The sequence below is a fragment of the Nycticebus coucang genome, chromosome 16, assembly GCF_027406575.1.
Source record: "Nycticebus coucang isolate mNycCou1 chromosome 16, mNycCou1.pri, whole genome shotgun sequence".
NCBI classification, from domain to species: domain Eukaryota; kingdom Metazoa; phylum Chordata; class Mammalia; order Primates; family Lorisidae; genus Nycticebus; species Nycticebus coucang.
Window position 1 is genome coordinate 7,457,533 of NC_069795.1, and position 19,183 is coordinate 7,476,715.

Genomic DNA, 19,183 nt, shown 5'->3' on the forward strand with positions numbered 1-19,183 from the left:
AGAGATAAAAAGTAAAAAGAAATGCTTTGGGAATGACTCCACAGTTTGCAGTGGGAAAGGCTGGCCAGCCCCTGCAGGGGTAGGTCGTGTCCCTGTGGTACAACTTACACCCAAGTAGAGCAAACATCATGTGTGTTCTTTCCTGGGTCTCGTGACACCTACCACCCCACACCCATCACAGCTCTGATGGATGCATCCCCAGTGGGGTTTCATGAGCCATTAGTTAGAGGGGTGACTAATCACTGTGCAGTGGAGGAGCTGGGAGACAGTTCTGTGGTTCACAAGGCAAATACCACTCAGACTCAGAGTTCTTGCTGCATTGGCTTCCTGGGGTTTTTAACATGTTAATCATTGCCTGGAAGTTTAAAGAGGGGCCTACAGACTAAGAAGAATTCCTGAAGCCTTGTGAGTGCAGACCTTCTTATTTCTTACAGGGTTAGAGTTACCAGAATTTTCTAGGTTAGACAGTTTGATTGTGTTTCAGAACTCCCCTCCAGCCTTCTGACTAGGGGATCCCACCTGCCCCCAGAGCCCTGGGGAAGGAAGTCTAGAGCCACATCTGAGTGGTTTCCTCCTGGATTCTGGAATACCGAGTCCTGATACCTGGAGTGGAGATGTCCCTCCTCTCTCCCCCCTCTCTTTCCCTCCCCTTCCTTCCCATTTTTCCTCCTCCCCACCCCTCCTCTCCCCAAAGCAGCTCTGCTGTGCCAGAGACAACCAGCCTTCTGTCCACAGGGGCCGGGAGCTGGAATCCTGAGTATCTCTCAATCAGATGATCACAACCTTCTTGTTGACAAGAATCTTGTCATGGGACATCATATTCAATTCTTTTGTTTAAAGGGATAATGCTAAGATTTCAACACCTTTACGAAAACACTTTTTATTAACACCATATAGAGGGCACTATATTTTGTACACTTGAACTTTAATATGGACTTAGGCAAATATTCTAGATTTGAAATGTATTAAACAAGATGTTAAAAATAAAGCACCCATTGTATTATGATGTGGTTGACATTGCAATATTCTTTTTACATCTACACAGTTCCTTATTAATATTAATTCTAGCTAAATACACACACTGCCTTCATGTATATGTCTTTCATGTATATGTCTGTATGTGTAATGTGATGTCTGTTTACAAATTTCTTGCACAGATTCCTGAAAATAAACCAGGCAGGGTGTGTTTCCATCCTAGTACTTAGAGTGTGCTGGACATGGGTGGTCAGACGCTTGGGGGCTCATCTCTTTTAACTCCTAACAGGTATGTGGACATGGGGCTGGTGGGGAGAAGAGCAAGATGACGTCAAATACCTTTCACAGCAGAGGATAAACTTTTCGAATTTGTTCTTAAGAGGTAGGAATAGACACAAAAGATAACTTAGGAAGTAAGAAAGAAAGATTCAGGGAGAAGACCTTGTATTCTCTGGCAAAGAGGCCTGAAAATAGAGCGAGATAGCAACCTGCGAATATTTGAAACTGTATTATTATTGGCCTGGTAGGCAGGGGTTTCGCAAGCATTTGTGTCAAGAAACAACACAGTTCACCACCATTGGAAATTACAAACAGCATCAGTAGAAACTGAAAGAAAAAAGAGGGGCCCCTTGCCAGATAAACAGGTATTTACCAGAGGCACATCCTCGAGAAAGCTAAAGGAGTCACAAGGTGTTAGTGTGTTCATTATCACTCTGGGTCCTAGTTGTGTAACTAGCACAACGCTCCTTGGGTTTAAGTTGGGGACTTCTCAAGTGGAACGAGTGTACTATTAATTCAGTACCCACATCCTGTACTTCAGGAAGAGGAATTTTGACAGCCTCTCCAGGGGTGACCCAAGGCTCAGGCACACTGCAGGGGCCTGCCCTTCAAGGCAACGCAGCAGCAAATTCTAGATACTACCAAGATCCAACTCCACAGAGCCCTGATAATTAGATGTGGATAAGCGTGATTATTTGGTATATTTTGCTTATTATTTCTCAGAGTTACTGAGAGAACAGGCAGCAGGTAAAATTTACATAAATTAATTCAACCATGCATTCAAGAAGCAAGTATGGGGCCTCATCGCAGGTTAATGAAACTGCACTTCAGGGCGCCTCACTTGCACAGAGCCTCTCCAAAGCCTTCAACCTAGTTGAATGGTCATGGTTTTGCATTCATTTCCTTTTTAAAAAAAGGACCCCCAAATTGTAAAATCTTAAAGCTCCATGATAGTATCTTGACATCCTCTACTACCCGCACCAGAGAAAGTGCATAAGAATTCTGTGGTTGTCGGCCTGGCACCAGGGCAGCTCTACTGAAGCAGGCCCTGAGTGTTACCCGAGCCCAGGCCACTGGGTCCTCAGAGCGTCCTGGGGATTGGGTTTCCTATGGCCATATCCCTTCTCTGTGTCACCCCTTCCTGCCTCAGTGGCCGGGCGGTGACTCTGAGGACTATTTCATGTATAATCCCAAGGACACGGGCCAGCTCAGAGTGTTAATGCTGGCCCCTCAGCCCGACTGAGGGTGTGAGTTAGGGGTGCTGCTGCGGGACGGCTTGGTTTGCCCACCGTGGAGCTCTGTCCGTCTCTGAATCTGGGATGCGGGGTCGTGGGGAAGAACCAGACAAACCCGCCTTCTCCACTCTGCTGCCGACCCCTTCCACTGCTGCCCAGTCCAGAGGTGGCCCAGATGTGCTCTTCCACTTCCTTGCTTCCTACTGGCAATGGAACCAGGTGGCTGGTGCATGTGTGTTCTTAGGCCTTAAATCAAAACTTTCTCCTTCTTCCTGTGTGTCTTCTGTCCTGAGCATTGTTGTTTCACAGCTAAAATACCTGGAATTTTGTGCCATAGAATTTCAGGTCCACAGCACAGACTGTGTTCTGGAATGAGGCCATGTGTGAACTTCCAGAGTCAGATTAGACCGTGGGGATGACGGGCTCATCCGTCTCCTCCAGTCAAGGTGCGATGCCACGGCGGGAAATGCAGGAGCCTAAACCCTCACGGAGCCCTGACCTTTTCCTTATGAAAAGCACGCAGATTGACAAAATGCCCCCTAGGAGGGTGGTAGAATTGGCTCGGGGAGTCCTCAACCATTGTCTAGTTCACCCAGAGAGCAGCTGCCAAGTTCAAGTTTCTCACCTCACCTTTTATCAGAAAAGTCTAGTCTCTTATTTTTCTTCTTTCAACAAAGTAACACTTAGTAAATGCCACTTCTTTCTCAGAACCATTATTTACAAAGTATAACTTTTTCCCTTTGAAGATGGATGGAAGCTCCCTTTGTTCCTCAGGGAGATCTGGCACTCCTGGGCCTGCTCCCCTCTGAAGCAACTACCTGGTCACATTGCTTCTCTACCTGTCTGTAAATGGGCACCAGCCACCTGAGCAGCAGCAAAGACCCCGGTGTGCTGGGACCGACCTGTGTCCTCGAGGGGCCCAGAACAAGGCCTGCTTTCGGTTCACTCTGCCCTGTTGTTCCTCAGGCCACCCACCCTGCCCACCTGCACCCAGAGCCCTACTCCCGCCTGGCTCTTCTGAGGAAAAGGCGAAAGGCAGAGGACAGGAAAGCAGAGACAAAAACGTCTGTCCAATGTGCCTCTGTGCATTTCCCCACTCAAACGCAACACATTCTTTCTTCTTTGCGAACATAAAAGCAAACATCAACTCTTGCAATAGGTTTCTGATAATATTTCCAGTGGATTGACTTCTACTCCAAAGCAAGAAGACAGTGCACATGGAGATACGCCATTTACTCTGGTGTGACATGTTTGCAGGGGAGAAACAGCAGCTGTGTGACTTACGTATTAAAGCCTGAGGAAGATGATGGGGGAGGTTTAGACACCTTCAACAAGTATTTGGGGACAGGGGGCTGGTCACTCACTGGTGCTCAGGCTCATTCTCTGAAGCATTCCACCTCATTCTAGAACTCATTGGTTCCAAGAGTTTAATGCATCCAGAACACAAAAGCATTTTAAAAGCAGCCCTGGACCCAGAAGCAGGGCCAGTGGGCTTCTCCAAGCCTCTGAACAGATGACAGGAGATTGGACTGGAAAAGATATTTCAAGTATTTGACATTTACTGATTAAGTCTGAAAAACTCTATTTGGTGCATACGGCCACATATTGGTGGGTTTTCTTACACCGAGCATGATCACACACACACACACACACACACACACACCTCGTAGCAAGGAAGCTCAGCCTTTGGAGACTGTCATTGCAGGGCCGAGCAAGATGTGCTCAGCCTGTGGGAAGGAGCTGGAAGCCCTGCTCTTGTTGGTGCCCAGGACTGCTGGCATGTGGAGCCCGGGGTCTTGCTCTCTTTCCCCCCCAAATCCTGGCTGTCCGCACTGTTTAGAAGTGTGAGGAGAGGAAATTGGGGAAATAGCACTTTCTGTAAAATGACCACAACTGTTGGTGGGAGGAAGGAATGGAAAGAGGGAGGGGGGCGTTTTAGAAATGTGTTTTCTTTAAACAACCAGAATCACAAAATTCAACCAAGGCTCTTTCTCTAAAACTCCCAAACTGCTTACGTGTTTATTTAATTTAATGAAAAAATGTTGGTTCCATTATTTGATGAGCATTTCTGAGCTACGGCTGCTGAAGATTCCATTAAAAAAACTTTTACTTCCCAGTCTTCTGTGAAGACTCGCGTGTGACCTCCGGGTCGCTCCCCGGATGGCCATTTATTATATTTACAACCAAGGAAGGGGGACAAACTGCTAAAAAGTGAAAGCCCAGGAAGGTGTGGCCAGAGCAGCCTGGAAGCTCTGTGTGAGGTAAGTGCTTACCAAGGCTCGCGGGAAGCCTCCTGACACTCTGCTTAGTTTTCTCAAACTGATAGTTTTTAAAAACGGATTATCGTTTGTGCAACACTTTCCTTTTGATTTTTAGGACAATCTTCAATTCGAGAGAAATGATCACCTAGGCTGTTACTGATTGTTATATATTTGTTTAAACATTCAGAAGAGCACAGAATGGGATCTGGGGTAACAGCTGATTGTGTATGAGTGTGTGTGTGTGTGTGTGTGTGCGCGTGTGTGTGAGAGAGAGAGAGAGAGAGACAAACATTTGATCTATGCAAAATAAGAAATTTAAGAATCACTTCAATTTTTTTTTTTCAAATTCCTTCCTATCAGTCAAGGGGAAAAAAAGATTAAGATATGTAAAGATTACAAAAAAAAAGAAAGCCGACTCAACATTTGCATTAGTACAGATTCTGATCTTTAGTTTTCCAAAGTGAAATACCACATTTCTTGTCAATTTCCTAACCTGTGACTTAAAGAAATTGTGAAGAAACGTCTACTGAACAACAAATTCTTACTTCCTTCAGGCGACGAAATGCGGAAGTGCACAGGAGACAAAAGTAGGCTTTACGGGAGCGGCATGGAAATTTCACCCACTGTAACAACGATTAGCTGAGGATAGTCTAAACTCACGGGAAATTACACAGATTACGGCGGGTCAGGAACAAAGTTCATAATGTTTCCAAAGTCAGAATTGTTTACATTCCTTATACCCACCACACAAAACTGACATAACATTTTTCTCATAAGGATAGGTAACAGAGTTTAAAATATTCCCGTGAGGTTTCGCCTTACGGCAACTTCAACTGATTTCTCTACCAGCAAAGGAAAATAACTGCTGGTGAGCTAGTCAAAAACTATACAATTGCTGAAAATCAATGACAAACTTGTCCTGACAGATACAAAGATAAAAAAACACTTGCAAAGGGAAGTCAGAGAAATTCCCCTCTCTCAATCCAGATCCCTCATACCCGCAAGCAAATAAGACAACATCTGGATATCGTTTCACGGGCAAGAATAAAACACTTTTTCTGCCCCATCATTAAGTAAAAACTCGTTTTCCACATGCAAACAGCCCTTATAAATTCCCCCAGATAAGCCTGGAAGTCTTGAATGATTTAAGTAAGTTTTAAAAGAATCACAACTTTTTTTCATTACATTTACAAGCAAAGTTTGTCAAAAATACCTCCAGCATGCTCCCGGCTCCGGTGTTGATAGAAGCACAGACCTCTTACCTGCAGGGACCGGTGACTGCAGACTCTGGGCTGGATGTGAAGTTATGACAAGGCAGCAAATGCCCAGAATGGGCAAGGTCGCCTTGGGAAAGATAGGTGTGCAGCGTTTCAAGATGAAGAAAGCTCTCTCGCTGTTCACTGTCAGTCACAAACAAGTTGGGACAAGTTTGAGTTGGAATTACCTGAAGGAACTAAAGACAGAAAGAAAGAGATTGGGAGCGATTGTGCGGAGGAGGGAGGGCCAGAGACAGAGGGAGGGAGGAAAGGAGAGAAAGTGAGAGAGAGCAAAAGAAGGGCTCTGAGGAAGGAGCCCATGATGTCAGCAGTCTTCAGTCTGAAGGAAATCCATCTACAGGCCAGCACGGGGTGGTAATGGACATCCAGACCTGAGCTCTGCAAACACCTGTAAAAAAGAAAACTGATGCCTTTTATAAAAAAAGCCAGTTAATCTTTGGAGAAACTTTGGCCACTCTTATCAAAGCCTTTTCAAGACCCCTTTGCCTAAGTAAATATACATAAATATCCAGATTATCTTTCTAACGAGCTTGCCTTTACCCCACGGTCTCTGTTTCTTGTTTCTCTCCCCACCCTGAGTGAATGTGAACAAAACTCCCAGTCTCCTGGGGAAATCAGGAAGTGACCAGAGAGACTGCACCTGTGTCAAATACACCGAGGCAAAATGTCGGAAGGAAACCTGTGGTTTTGCTCAGCCCTCTTAGGACTGAGTTGATTCGTTTTTTAACCACCTCGGTTTTTACTCATGTCGGATAGACACGGTTCAAACTGGGTTCTTCTGGGCCATGGAAATTGGGCTTGGGGACACATGTTGGAGTCTGGGTTCCAGCATTCTTATTCAGAGGCTGGCATTTTTATGAGAAATGGTCAGGATTCCATCCTTGAAGCAGACATCCAGACATAATCTCTGGAAACAAAGGAGATGAGCTTCCTTTAGGAAGGCAGTTGTGTGCCCATCCCAGGCCAAGTGATTCTTGTGGCCATTGTGTCAGACGAGTCCAGGCCGAGGCTTAGGTGCTTTCCTGGGCTTCTGGTGGCCAGACTGGGTGGGGGTTCTGGTGATACTACATGATGGGCTTCCCACAGGTGCCTTCTCTGACAGCAGCCACCCCTCAAATCACTGCATTGGTCCAAAGGCAGTGCAACAAGAAGCAAAGCCCCTCTGTCAAACAGGAGAGGGTGACACCCTTCCCATGCCCTTGCACAGGTGCTTGGCTGGGCCAGGCCCCGGTATTTGGTTCAGATGGGAGGGGATAGGGTGAGAAGTGAGTCCTTGCTGTTGTTGGAAACCAATAATACCTCCTTGGCCCCTGGGTTTTGGACTCCGCACGTCACCCTGGGTGTAGCGGCTGCAGCGATGGAGGTTTGGAACGGGCTGGGGTGAGAGGAAGGGCCGAGACCTCCTTTATTTGCTCCACCCCCTCGCTCTTGACTCAAAGCTCAGGGCATAAATCATTCCATTTCTGTTTCCCCAATGAGGACACTGCACCTTAATCTCCTTCCTTCCGTCCACTTCTTTCCCTGGAAGAGAGGGGCTCCTTTTCAGCCTGGGAATATAAGTGGTGGCCCCCAAGAGAAGACACAGGGTCCCCAGGAGCTCACTGTGGAGAGTGCAGAAGGCACTCAAGGTCTGGACTTCGTAAAGCTGAGCTGGTGCAGTCCTACTCCAGCAGTCTAGAATCAGATGGACCTCACATGAGTATATAAGGATATTGTAAAAGTCCCATATAAAACAGGTAAACACAGAGGTGAAGAAAAATTACAGAGGAAAAACTCTGCATTGAAGGCTCAGGCTGTACCCGGCCTTAAATGATTTGCACAGGCTGTTTCTGCAGCCTGGAAGGGCCCCCTCTGATTGGCATTCGCCAGCCTGCCTCACCCATCAGGTCTTAGCCCAGTGGTACCCAGCCTCACACGGTCCCAGTTCAACTCGGTGCCTAAGACTTCCTTTTATTTTGCATGTCACTTGGCACCATCTGAAGTTGTCGTCTTTATTGTTTACTGTCTGTGATCCATTTCAGAGCTCAGTCGCACCTGTCTTGTTCATCAAGCATCCTCCTCACACATCACATTTCCCCCAAATAGAGGTATTTGTCAAGTAGATTGATGAAAGATTATAGATGGAGGACACTACCTGTTAAAAATGACCTTCAGTTATCTTCTGACATTTATGATTATTTCTGGCCTCAGCTTTGCTTAGTAAATATTTGAATACCCTTTCTCAATTTACAAAGTCCTTTCAGAAACATTATAAATTTGATGCTCAGACCAAGATGTAGGCAGGATTAATTTGTATTTTAAGGGCAAGCGAATGGAGCCAAAGACCGTACATGATCTGCTTAAAGTCACCAGGTTGCAAAGTAGTGAAGTGAAGCTCAAAGCCACTCTTTTCATTGCAGTCCATGAATTTTGAATTCTTGCACATTTTTCTTGAGTTTGTCTATTGTGGGCATACCTATGCATGTATAAAATCCTTTGATCACCAAGTAATATACTCCATGAATTATAATCATAGTTTAGTACTCTGGCAAGTTTTAGTGCTTGCAGGATCATGCACAGTAGAGCTGATAATCATTTACAATTCAGTCTTAAAGATGATGAAAGGAAAAAAGTAGTATTAAGTAGTATTCATTCAAAGTATTACAAATACATTTAAAACTAACATACTAAGGTGGGGAGCAGAGGCTCATGCCTAAAATCCTATCACTTTGGGAGGCCGAGGAGGGAGGACTGCTTAAGGTCAGGAGTTCAAGACCAGCCTGAGCGAAAAACGAGACCACCATCTTTACTAAAAATGGAAAAATTATGTAGTCTTCCTGCTGGGCACCTGGAGTCTCAGGAGGATTGCTTGAGCCCAGGAGTATGAGGTTGCAGTGAGCTATGATGATGCCACTGCACTCTACCAGGGACAACAGAATGAGACTTTCTCTCAAAAATAAAACAAAATAAAATTACATGCTAAGACAATATTCTTCATTTTGGTGATGTTTTCTTTTATTTTTTTTGAGACAGAGTCTCATTATGTCACCCTCCGTAGAGTGCTGTGGCGTCACAGCTCATAGCGATCTCCAACTCGTGGGCTTAAGCGATTCTCTTGCCTCAGCCCCCAAGTAGCTGAGACTACAGGCGCCCGCCACAACGCCCAGCTATTTTTTTGTTGTTGTTGTGGGTGTCATTGTTGTTTAGCTGGCCCAGGCTGAGTTCGAACCTGCCAGCCGTGGTGCCTGTGGCTGGCGCTGTAACCACTGTACTACAGGTGCCAAGCCTGGTGATGTTTTCTTGGTTTTGTTATTTTTCATTTGGTGATATGTCAACAATTAAATCTTGAGGTTACGGACTTGACAGAATTCACGAAAGGACAGGAGGCATTATGAATGTTGGACTGAAGGACTGAGAGGCGAGTGGGAAAATTCTGGACCATCCACGAGCTTTCTACCATAGGGGCAAAACTTTGTTTTGCATATTTTTATAATTGAATGATCTGTCTGGGTATTTCTGGAAATTTCTGAAGCTAACAAAGGCAAATAGGACAAACTTTTAACACCGACAAAAGATATTTTTGTCATCCAATCTCCCAGCTAACAAGTGAATCTGCTTCACAACCTGGTTCTGAGGGGCATGGTGGGAAGCTGCTTGTATAAGATTACCTGAAATAGCATAATTAATCATTTTGTGATGGAAAATGGTTAATGTTACTGATGTTTTAGCCTAAAATAAAAACATACATGAATTCAGTAAATCATAGAATGACATTTCTTTCTTTTCTCTTTCTTTTTTTTTCCCTAATCAAAAGCAAGACATTTTAAACAGAACATGCATACAAGTCTGTGTTTTTATCCACAGTTCTGAAAAGACTCTGAATACTGTGCAGAAAGTTAAGAACAAACTTTTTCAAGACAGCCATTTCCCAAGAGTAATTTTCAAAAAAGAAAAAAATAAATGCTGTAGTTAGTAATTCCAATGTGCATCTTGGCTTGAATCAAGACATAAAAAATCCTTGAAGTGTGATGAGAGGAAAAAAATAACATTTTTACCTTTGAATAAATTCTATTGAGGTTGTGTTAGATATAGAGCTATTTGTGGAAGTTGATGTCAGTTCTTAAAACTTCATCAGAAACTCCTGTGACTCCACTGCAGGCAGGACCCTCTGCAGGTTAGCCATGAGTTGCCCCGTTGCCCCCAGGTTGCTCTCACCATCCCCTCGAGGCATTTGGAATTCCCCCTGGAAATGACAGTGAACGCAGGAAACAAAGTGTGCCCATGTCCCTCCTCTCAAGACTCTGTAGGCCGGAGCTGAGGACCTGCTCACTTTGGCCTTTCTAGACAGAAGCTGGCCTCAGGAAGCCACAAAACAAAAATCTTGTCTTGGGGTAAGTTCTCTAGAAACAGATGTGAGACAAGACGTGTTTCTGGAAGGAACTCAAAGGGGTGTGGGGGCAGCAAGGCAGGGGAGGGGAGAAGCCAGGGAACAATCTTAGGATAAGGCCCTACCTGACCCTGGGGGCAGTTCTGGAGTGAATATAGCATCTGGGGAAGGCATCTGGGCTGGGCCCAGTTCTGAAGTGAATACGGCATCTGGGGAAAGGACCTGGGCTGTCCCCATCCTGCCTGTCAGCCTTTGGTTGAGGGCGGAAGGGGCACAGGGGCCATGTAGCCTCTCCAGGGCTCCAGCTTCCTGCCTGGGCAGGGGAAGTGGCTCACAGCCCAAGGGCAAGCTTGTAAAGATGGGGGATGGGGGCCTTCTGGCTAATACACACACAGGAGCACTGGCATGGGCACCGAGCAGTGAAGGGGGTCTAAGGGCCCCGCACAGGCCACCAACAACGTCACTGCAATTGCTGGTCCTTTGGGTGCTGAAATGGGTGCCGTTCCCTGGTAGGCACAGGTGCTTCTCCTAACCAAGGCCTCCCTCCCCCTTCCGTTAGTTTCCCACCCAAATAAATTGCAAATCGCATCACTAAGATTTAGAATTCAATTTAAGATGCACATGATTTCATTGCGCATATGGTCTTTTATTTAATTTTTTTGCTGTTTTAAACATTTTTATTTTATTTTTTTATTTCAGATATGAGGATACAAATGTTGGGTTACATTGCTTTTATTTCTAAGGTGAAGTTCAAGTTGTAGTTGAACTCTTCACCTAGGGTTTTGCTGAACACCTTCCCATTATGCACCTTAGGTGAGATCTCGCCAATTGCCCTCCCTCCCTCACCACGCCTCTCCTTCCTCCTCCCCACTATCCAGTGTTTTTCTTTCCCGTAGGCTTGTAGTTGTTTATATATTGGTTTCATATTAGTATTGAGTACATTGGATACTTTTCCCGCCATTCTTGTGAGACTTCACTAAGAAGAATGGGTTTCAGCTCTCTCCAAGTAAATATGAAAGATATAAAGTCTCCATCTTTTCTTTGCGTGGCCTTGTACTCAAAGCAGCAGCAGGGTCCTAGGAGTCGCTAGCAGAGCCCTTGTTATTGATATCTTTGATTAGTGACCAAATGAGGTGTCTTTCCCTTGCCTTCTCTTTTCTGGGTTACCAAGACCTTCTCTTTCCCCCCATGGTCTCTGTACTGGAGAAAATCACATGTCACCAGAAAGATGGACAAATAGCTGATCGTAATGAAGTGTAGTAAGGGCCATAGGAGGAAATATTCTAGCAGCCTGCAGGAAGGGGAATTAACCTGGGAATTAGGAGACAGGCTTCCATAGGAGAAAGGACTTAATTGGATAATGGAGACAAAGAAGGTTGCAGACATTCCATGAAGAAAGAACAGAGCAAATAATTAAAGCTTATTTAAGTAAAGATTAACAGAACCAAGTGATCTTACCTATGAGACCCCTGAACAATATAGCTCCAACCTTAGCCTCACGGAGTTTAGACAGTAAGAGTCACATGACAAATGAGTTTGGTCACAGAATTGCCAGACTGCCCCTGTCCCTTGGGGTCCCCTGGGAGAAGGCAATTGGATGGGAGAAACCTCCCGCCACACTGGAGGCTCCCTGTCTTCCCACCACTGTCCTCAGCACAGAATTCCTTCTCAGGGAGACATGAGGCTCTTGTAGGGCTCACTCATACTCTCTGGAGTGAAATGTCACAATAATTCTTCAAAATACAGAAGTTACTTTATAAAAATGTCACCTCCACGTTTTTCTTCCATAGGGTGACAACCATTCCTGCTTCCACTAACTACTCTTGATACCGACAATCCCGGGCCTGAAATCTCTCAGCTCCAGGCATGTTTCCGCGGCTGGCCACCTTGTTCTTTTCTGCATCCTAAGTACTTTTTAGTCAGCTGTTAAATGTTAAAACAAAAATTCGTTTGAAAATGAAGTGTTAATCCCAGCCTGCTATCCTAATCTGTTAGCATGAAGCCAACCTTCTCTGGGGCATCTGTAAAATCTGACTCTGTCAAATGGGAGAGGGTAAGGCCTAAAACACTGGGCACGGGGCGTGCTCCTCTCTGTACAGAGGTCGCCTTTAAACTTCGACTGGATTGACATGGGCATTCTACAACATGTCCCTGAGGGCAGTGTGACTTCAGAGGCAGGAAATAGCAGGGCAGCCGCGGACCTTAATCCAGCGGTGATCCAGTTTCCTCGTCTTATTCAAATTGGACTTTCTTGCTTTGTTGTTCTTGGTGCAACCTTACATCATATGTCAAATACCCACAATTTGTTCCTGGTTCGCTTCAGACATGCTTTCACTAAGTGAATGTTTGTGTGGCAATTCCCATCCAAGAAGGGTGTGTGATAATGACTGTTTTGCACTGTTTATGGTGTGGGTTGGCAAACAGACACAGCGACATCTGCAGGATAGAGTTCCCGTCCTTACTCCCTGCAACCAGAGCCGTCCCTCCTTCCCTTGAAAGCCTCACAGGATTGTTCATCTGGCCACGTGCGGCGTGCCAGCCTGCACTAGCTCACTCTTCCATCGCTGCCTCACTGTGGTTTAACCGTGAATCGCTGTACAGGTGGCCTGCTGGGTAAGACAGTGAGAAGTCTGTGAGCCTGGCACCCATCTCCAGCAGAGGGCCAGACACAGTGTCCTACACACAGGAGATTGATTCCAAGTCCAAGACTCCAAGAGCCATTTCACAAGATAGAATAGTACAGAAAACACAGTGATTGCCCTGAAGCATCTCAAAGATCAGCTGAAAGAAGACAAAAACAGTAACTCATGCTACATTTCCCCCATTTTATATTTTAGTGAGTGCTAGGTTGGTGAAAAACAACATATTGCAACTTAAAAAAATCACCCCATCAGTGAGGTATCTCTCTTTGTGGGTTGGTAAAATACGAATGGGCAGGCCACATGTTTGATTCTACCTGCCGCCTCATGCACTGGCCCTGGTCACCAAGTTCCAGCAAACTATCCAAGGAACCTTTCCCCCCGGTCTCTCCTGTTCTGATATTTCTTGCCATGATATTTTGATTCCTGAGCATGGACAGGGCCTTTTTCCTACTTCTTCAAGTTCAGTCCCTGGCCCTTTATTTGGTTTAGCATTTAGCGATATTATTACACTGTAATCCCCCCGTTGGTAATTTTGTGAATGACTTCCCTAGGAATTCATTTAGCTTCGCCTGGTAACTGCACAGAAGAGTGACATGAAAACCCTGATTCTGCGTCAATCCCCCTCCTTCTACGTGGAATCAACGCAAGAGAGCCTGGAAGTCTCAGGGTTCATCTTGGGTATTTATTATTAGCAGGAAAACTGGGTAAACAACTAGGTTTGGGGTTTTTGTTTTGTTTTTTACTTTGGGAGCTTTCCCATTGCAAAATTGTATCCTTTTTGCCAAATACTCTAGTTATTGTGGAAAAAGTGAGCAATGCAAACTGATTGAGTTATGCAAAGTGAAAGCTCTCAGCAGAGAGGTATGCAAAGGACTCTCAAGCCTCAGCTGTGCACTACACCCATTCCTTATCCACCCCAGCTGGGTACAGGTACTAATTCAGCAAATGCTGCCTAGAGAAGCCACAGCAAATGTATTAAACAAAAAGTAGACTCAAAGACAAAGCTGCCCATGGTCATCTTGCTGTGGCTGGGCAGAGACCGTGGAGGCACCAGCCAAACAAAGAGATGGTGAGGGATGCCCGATAAGAGGGTATTGTCTTTGCCTGTTCTTCTTCTGGACTATCTGACCTGGAGAATAAATGCTAGAAAATTACGAATGAGCCATGGTCAGTCTCCTGCAATCAGAGTCACAAGGCGTCCATTGTCCTAATGTCTGACAACATCTATGTGACTGTTTTTTCTTTACTCCCCCATGAAGAAATATTCCTGGGGTCATTTCACCTTCATGCGTTTATTCTTGAACACACGCTGGAGAGAATCTTCTGCCTCTGTCGCTCATTCTGTTCTGCTGCCTTGGGTTTGCCACTGTGGTCACCCTATCTGGGGCGAGAGCTGAGTCAGGACATGCTCTTCTTCAAACGGCTTTCACTGGAATCTTCTACCAACCACCGAAGACTTGCCTCTGCCCACTTGCCTTCTGAAGCCTGTGTGTATTTAATGGGCAACAGTAACTCCAAAGGCACAGGCTTACGGTTTATCAATCAGCAAACAGCACATATCACCTGGTGAAGCACGCACACCAGCAAGAGCACTCGGATTATCACTTTCAACACTCACTGTGATTTCTTAGGCAAACACCATTCTGTTCTGTTTATCAAATTGCTTAATGGTATATCTTATCTTATTCCTTAGCTCTCATTTTACAGTGTGGTGATCAACAGAAAAATTAAACCCGATACTCCTGGGACATTGAATTGTTGGATTATAATTGGGTGTGGGGAAGAAACATAGGGTTAGTCTCAGGTGTGTATCCAAATTCTAGAGCTGCTCCTTACTAACTTTGCGAGCGGGGCGAGGGAATTGACTTCACTCAGATGGATTTCACTTCAGCCCTAGTGAACTGAAGAATGCAACTTTACCCCTAATGTTTCTTAGGCAGTTTGGAAGCGGCAAGTTGTAGGAATTGCTGAACAAATGTGTGCCGGTCAGAAGACACCAGGGGGTGGGGTTCCACGTGAAGGGGCAGGTGGCCGCCATCCAGACACCCCTCCTGCCAGCTGAGCTTGACCACTGTGAAGGCTGCTCACTTCACTTTGCCTGAACTCATACCCAAGAAGGATCATGTGCAGAGTCCTGTTCTATATCCAGGTTCTTGCTTCTTCATGTTTGAATTGTAGGGCACACAAGCTGCAAATTTGACTTAGGTATCTCCAAGATCTGCTGTTTTCACCAGTCTTTATATAAAGACCCGGAGATGCCTTAAAATGTCCTGAATGATTTGCGTGCCCAGAAAGACTGCTCTTCCTCCCAGGAAGAACAGTGTAGGGCTGTGGTTTTCTGAGTCTTAGTCTATTGCTTTTATTGTCAAACCACATGAAAAGTCAAAGAGTTTACATTACTCGAATAAATAAAACTTAATTAGCTTGTTCCTAGGAAATGGAACTTTTTCATGCCAGTTTTCCTGAAGTGTCTTGCATTGTAGTCAACAGCTGTAAGGTTTAATGCCACTTGGTTAAACGTTGGTTCTTGACTTTTCTCGGACGTGTATATTCCCAGCAACCAAGCGTGAGGATCTAGCTCTCATCTTGGTTACAGAACCTAAAATAAGATTTGACCTTATTCATATATCCCTTCTGTTCTTCGTTTGTGGATGATGTGTTTCTTGAGTACCAGATACAGCTAATGTGCTGACTTGTGAAGGTGCAAAGATACGGGTGGGGCACTCAGGCACGGTTTGCTGTTTCTCACGATGTCACATGCTCTGACTGGCATAAGTACATGGCAAAATGTTTTACTTGAGCTGTAGACATTCACTGAGGCAGGGTGAACAGAGGTCAAATTTGGAAGCAATAACATTTGTCAGTTCACTGAACCTTAGAGATGGAATTTTAGTTAACAGGGTAGCCTGCGTAAGCAAAGCACTTGCTCATGCTTGCTGGCTGTTGGATTTCTTCCTCAGGCTGCAGTGAGTAGGGGGCGGGGTGGGTGATACAAAGCTTTTCCATCATTGCTCACATGGTGCCACGTGTATGTTTATGAGGGACATGGGAGAACATGGAACCTAAGCACAAGATGAAATTAAAATAACACAGTAATGTCAATCTTTCACCATAAGGCTAATTTTACAAGTAGCCATGAAGAACATGTGGACATGCAGGGTAACAGAATTCTATTAACTCCTGTCTTCTAATCAACCAATTATCCACCTATCTGTCCATCCCTCCACCTACCTATCCGTCCATCCCTCCACCTACCTATCCGTCCATCCCTCCACCTACCTATCCGCTCATCCCTCCACCTACCCATCCATCCATCCCTCCACCTACCTATCCTTCCATCCCTCTATCCACCTATCCATCCATCCCTCCACCTACCTGTCCGTTCATTCCTCCACCTACCTATCCATCCATCCCTCTATCCACCTATCCATCCATCCCTCCACCTACCTATCTGTTCATCCCTCCACCTACATATCCATCCATCCCTCCACCTACCTATCTGCTCATCCCTCCACCTACCTATCCCTCCACCTACCTATCCATCCATCCCTCCACCTACCTATCCATCCATCCCTCCACCTACCTATCCATCCATCCCTCCACCTACCTATCCGCTCATCCCTCCACCTACCTATCCCTCCACCTACCTATCCATCCATCCCTCCACCTACCTATCCATCCATCCCTCCACCTACCTATCCGTCCATCCCTCCACCTACCTATCCATCCATCCCTCCACCTACCTATCCATCCATCCCTCTATCCACCTATCCATCCATCCCTCTATCCACCTATCCATCCATCCCTCCACCTACCTATCCGTCCATCCCTCCACCTACCTATCCATCCATCCCTCTATCCACCTATCCATCCATCCCTCCGCCTACCTATCCATCCATCCCTCCACCTACCTATCCATCCATCCCTCCACTTACCTATCCATCCATCCCTCTATCCACCTATCCATCCATCCCTCTGCCTACCTATCCATCCATCCCTCCACCTACCTATCCGTCCATCCCTCCACCTACCTATCCGTCCATCCCTCCACCTACCTATCCATCCATCCCTCCACCTATCTATCTGTTCATCCCTCCACCTACCTATCCCTCTACCTACCTATCCATCTATCCCTCCACCTACCTATATGTCCATCCCTCCACCTACCTATCCATCCATCCCTCCACCTACCTATCCATCCATCCCTCCACCTACCTATCCGTCCATCCCTCCACCTACCTATCCATCTATCCCTCCACCTACCTATCCATCCATCCCTCCACCTACCTATCCATCTATCCCTCCACCTACCTATCTGTCCATCCCTCCACCTACCTATCCATCCATCCCTCCACCTACCTATTCATTCATCCCTCCATCTACCTATCCATCTATCCCTCCACCTACCTACCCATCCATCCCTCCACCTACCTATCCATCCATCCCTCTACCTACCTACCCATCCATCTATCCCTCTATTACCTATTAATCCATCCCTCTACCTACCTATCCATCCCTCTACCCATCCATACATCTTTGTATCCACCTATCCATCCATCTATTTACCTGTCCATACATCCATCTATCTACCTATCCATATATCCATCTACCTACCCATCCGTCCATCCTTCATTTTTCAGTTCTATTGAATCACTTTACCCCTCTCTTAAAATTCAAGCTCAGGACAACTTTCAACTTCAAAATTCTGTTGTCAGAAGGGCAAAGTTCAAGTTTGGTTTTCAAATATGCCTCTATTCTATCATGGACAGCCAATCTGTGGTGTTAAATTTGCAGAGTGGGACTGGTATTACCAACCCTATAGATAAGCAGGTAAATACACATCCCTTTAACATACACACACACCCCTCACACACACTGGCCAGCTTGCATGTATTGTGTTAATAATACAAAACAACATAAAATATAATTTACTTCCCCTAAATATTGTTGAAATCCTGCTTGCTTTGTAATATGCTTTCTCTCTCTCGTTTTTTATTAAAGTCAAGCATTGCAGAGACTCTTATTTCATCTATGTGCTAAACACTGATCTTAACTAGGATTCTTAAACACTACCTCCATATCACTGTAACTCATCAGGCAGATAGTAGAGAATATGGAAATATTCACACCCCTCCCAGGAGCTATAGTGAACCCAAAGAAAATCAGGAGCCCCCAATTTTTTGGCCTGCAATCTGCAGAAAGATTCTTCCAAATGCTTGTCTTCATCACATGCCAACAGTAACCAATACTCCAGGATCTGACTGAATTTGGAAACACAAAAAAATTCCAATGAGCTTACAGCTTTAAGAAAAATCAAGACTTTATTACTGGGCTTGATTCCTATTTTTGAGCCATTGTCCCAAACGACAATGGCCCAGATATTCAATTCATTTGTGCCATCATGATGACAATAGGTATTTGTTGAAGGTTTATTATGGGTCAGGAATTTGATTTACAACTTACAACTACCACCTCATTTTATTGTTATTAATTTATTGATTTATTCCAACAGTATGTTAACTATCATAACTAATCAGAGTCTGTGGGTTAGGGATTATTCTTACATTCTAACTGATGAAACTAAGTTTCAATTGAAGTCCCTTGCCCAGGGTCCAGTAATGACCTGGGATCAGAAATTCAAATCCTGGTTTCATCCCAAAGTCCTACAGCTACCTGTGAATTCACAATCAGTGTGGATCACCTCAGTGTTAACTGGGCTGCATTGCAGGGATGGCTGACACCGTGAAGAAGTCAGAGGGGCTAAAAGTGAACACATATGTCAGGCAGAGTCCTGTTGGATTTCCAGTTGTAACACCTTTTTTATGAGAACAAAAATAAGTGGAATCACTTACATGGTAATCTCACAGCTGGGTTTCAGATACAGGTTTCTGAGGAGGTGCCAGGTGCAAAGACTGGGGGTAGCTGCTAACCTTCCTCATTTCTTTCTAGCAGTACTTTGAGCATCATGATGTAATGTAGTAAAGCAGTGAACCCCAAACCTGACTCCATGCTAGAAGCACCACTGCCCACATACCATCCATCTGATTTAGCTGGGCTGGGTTGAGGCCTGGACGCTGATATTGTTTTCCAGATCCTGAGATGATTTGAATGAAGCCGGAGTTGAAAATCAGTGGGGCCAGCATGCAGG

At 45.3% G+C, this 19,183-nt stretch overlaps 1 protein-coding gene across 2 annotated transcripts in view; it reads right to left on the minus strand.

Moving 5' to 3' along the window:
• The window catches only part of KCNJ15 (potassium inwardly rectifying channel subfamily J member 15), a 45,345-nt gene extending 38,841 nt beyond the window's left edge, over positions 1-6,504 (minus strand). Inside the window, exon 1 of one of the 2 annotated variants that reach the window (XM_053565614.1) lies at positions 6,013-6,504. The gene's annotated coding sequence lies outside the window, so the exon portion shown is untranslated. Of the gene's footprint in view, positions 1-5,963 lie in introns of both variants that reach the window. The other variant, XM_053565610.1, reaches the window with a different exon arrangement.
• Positions 6,505-19,183: the final 12,679 nt, after the last annotated feature.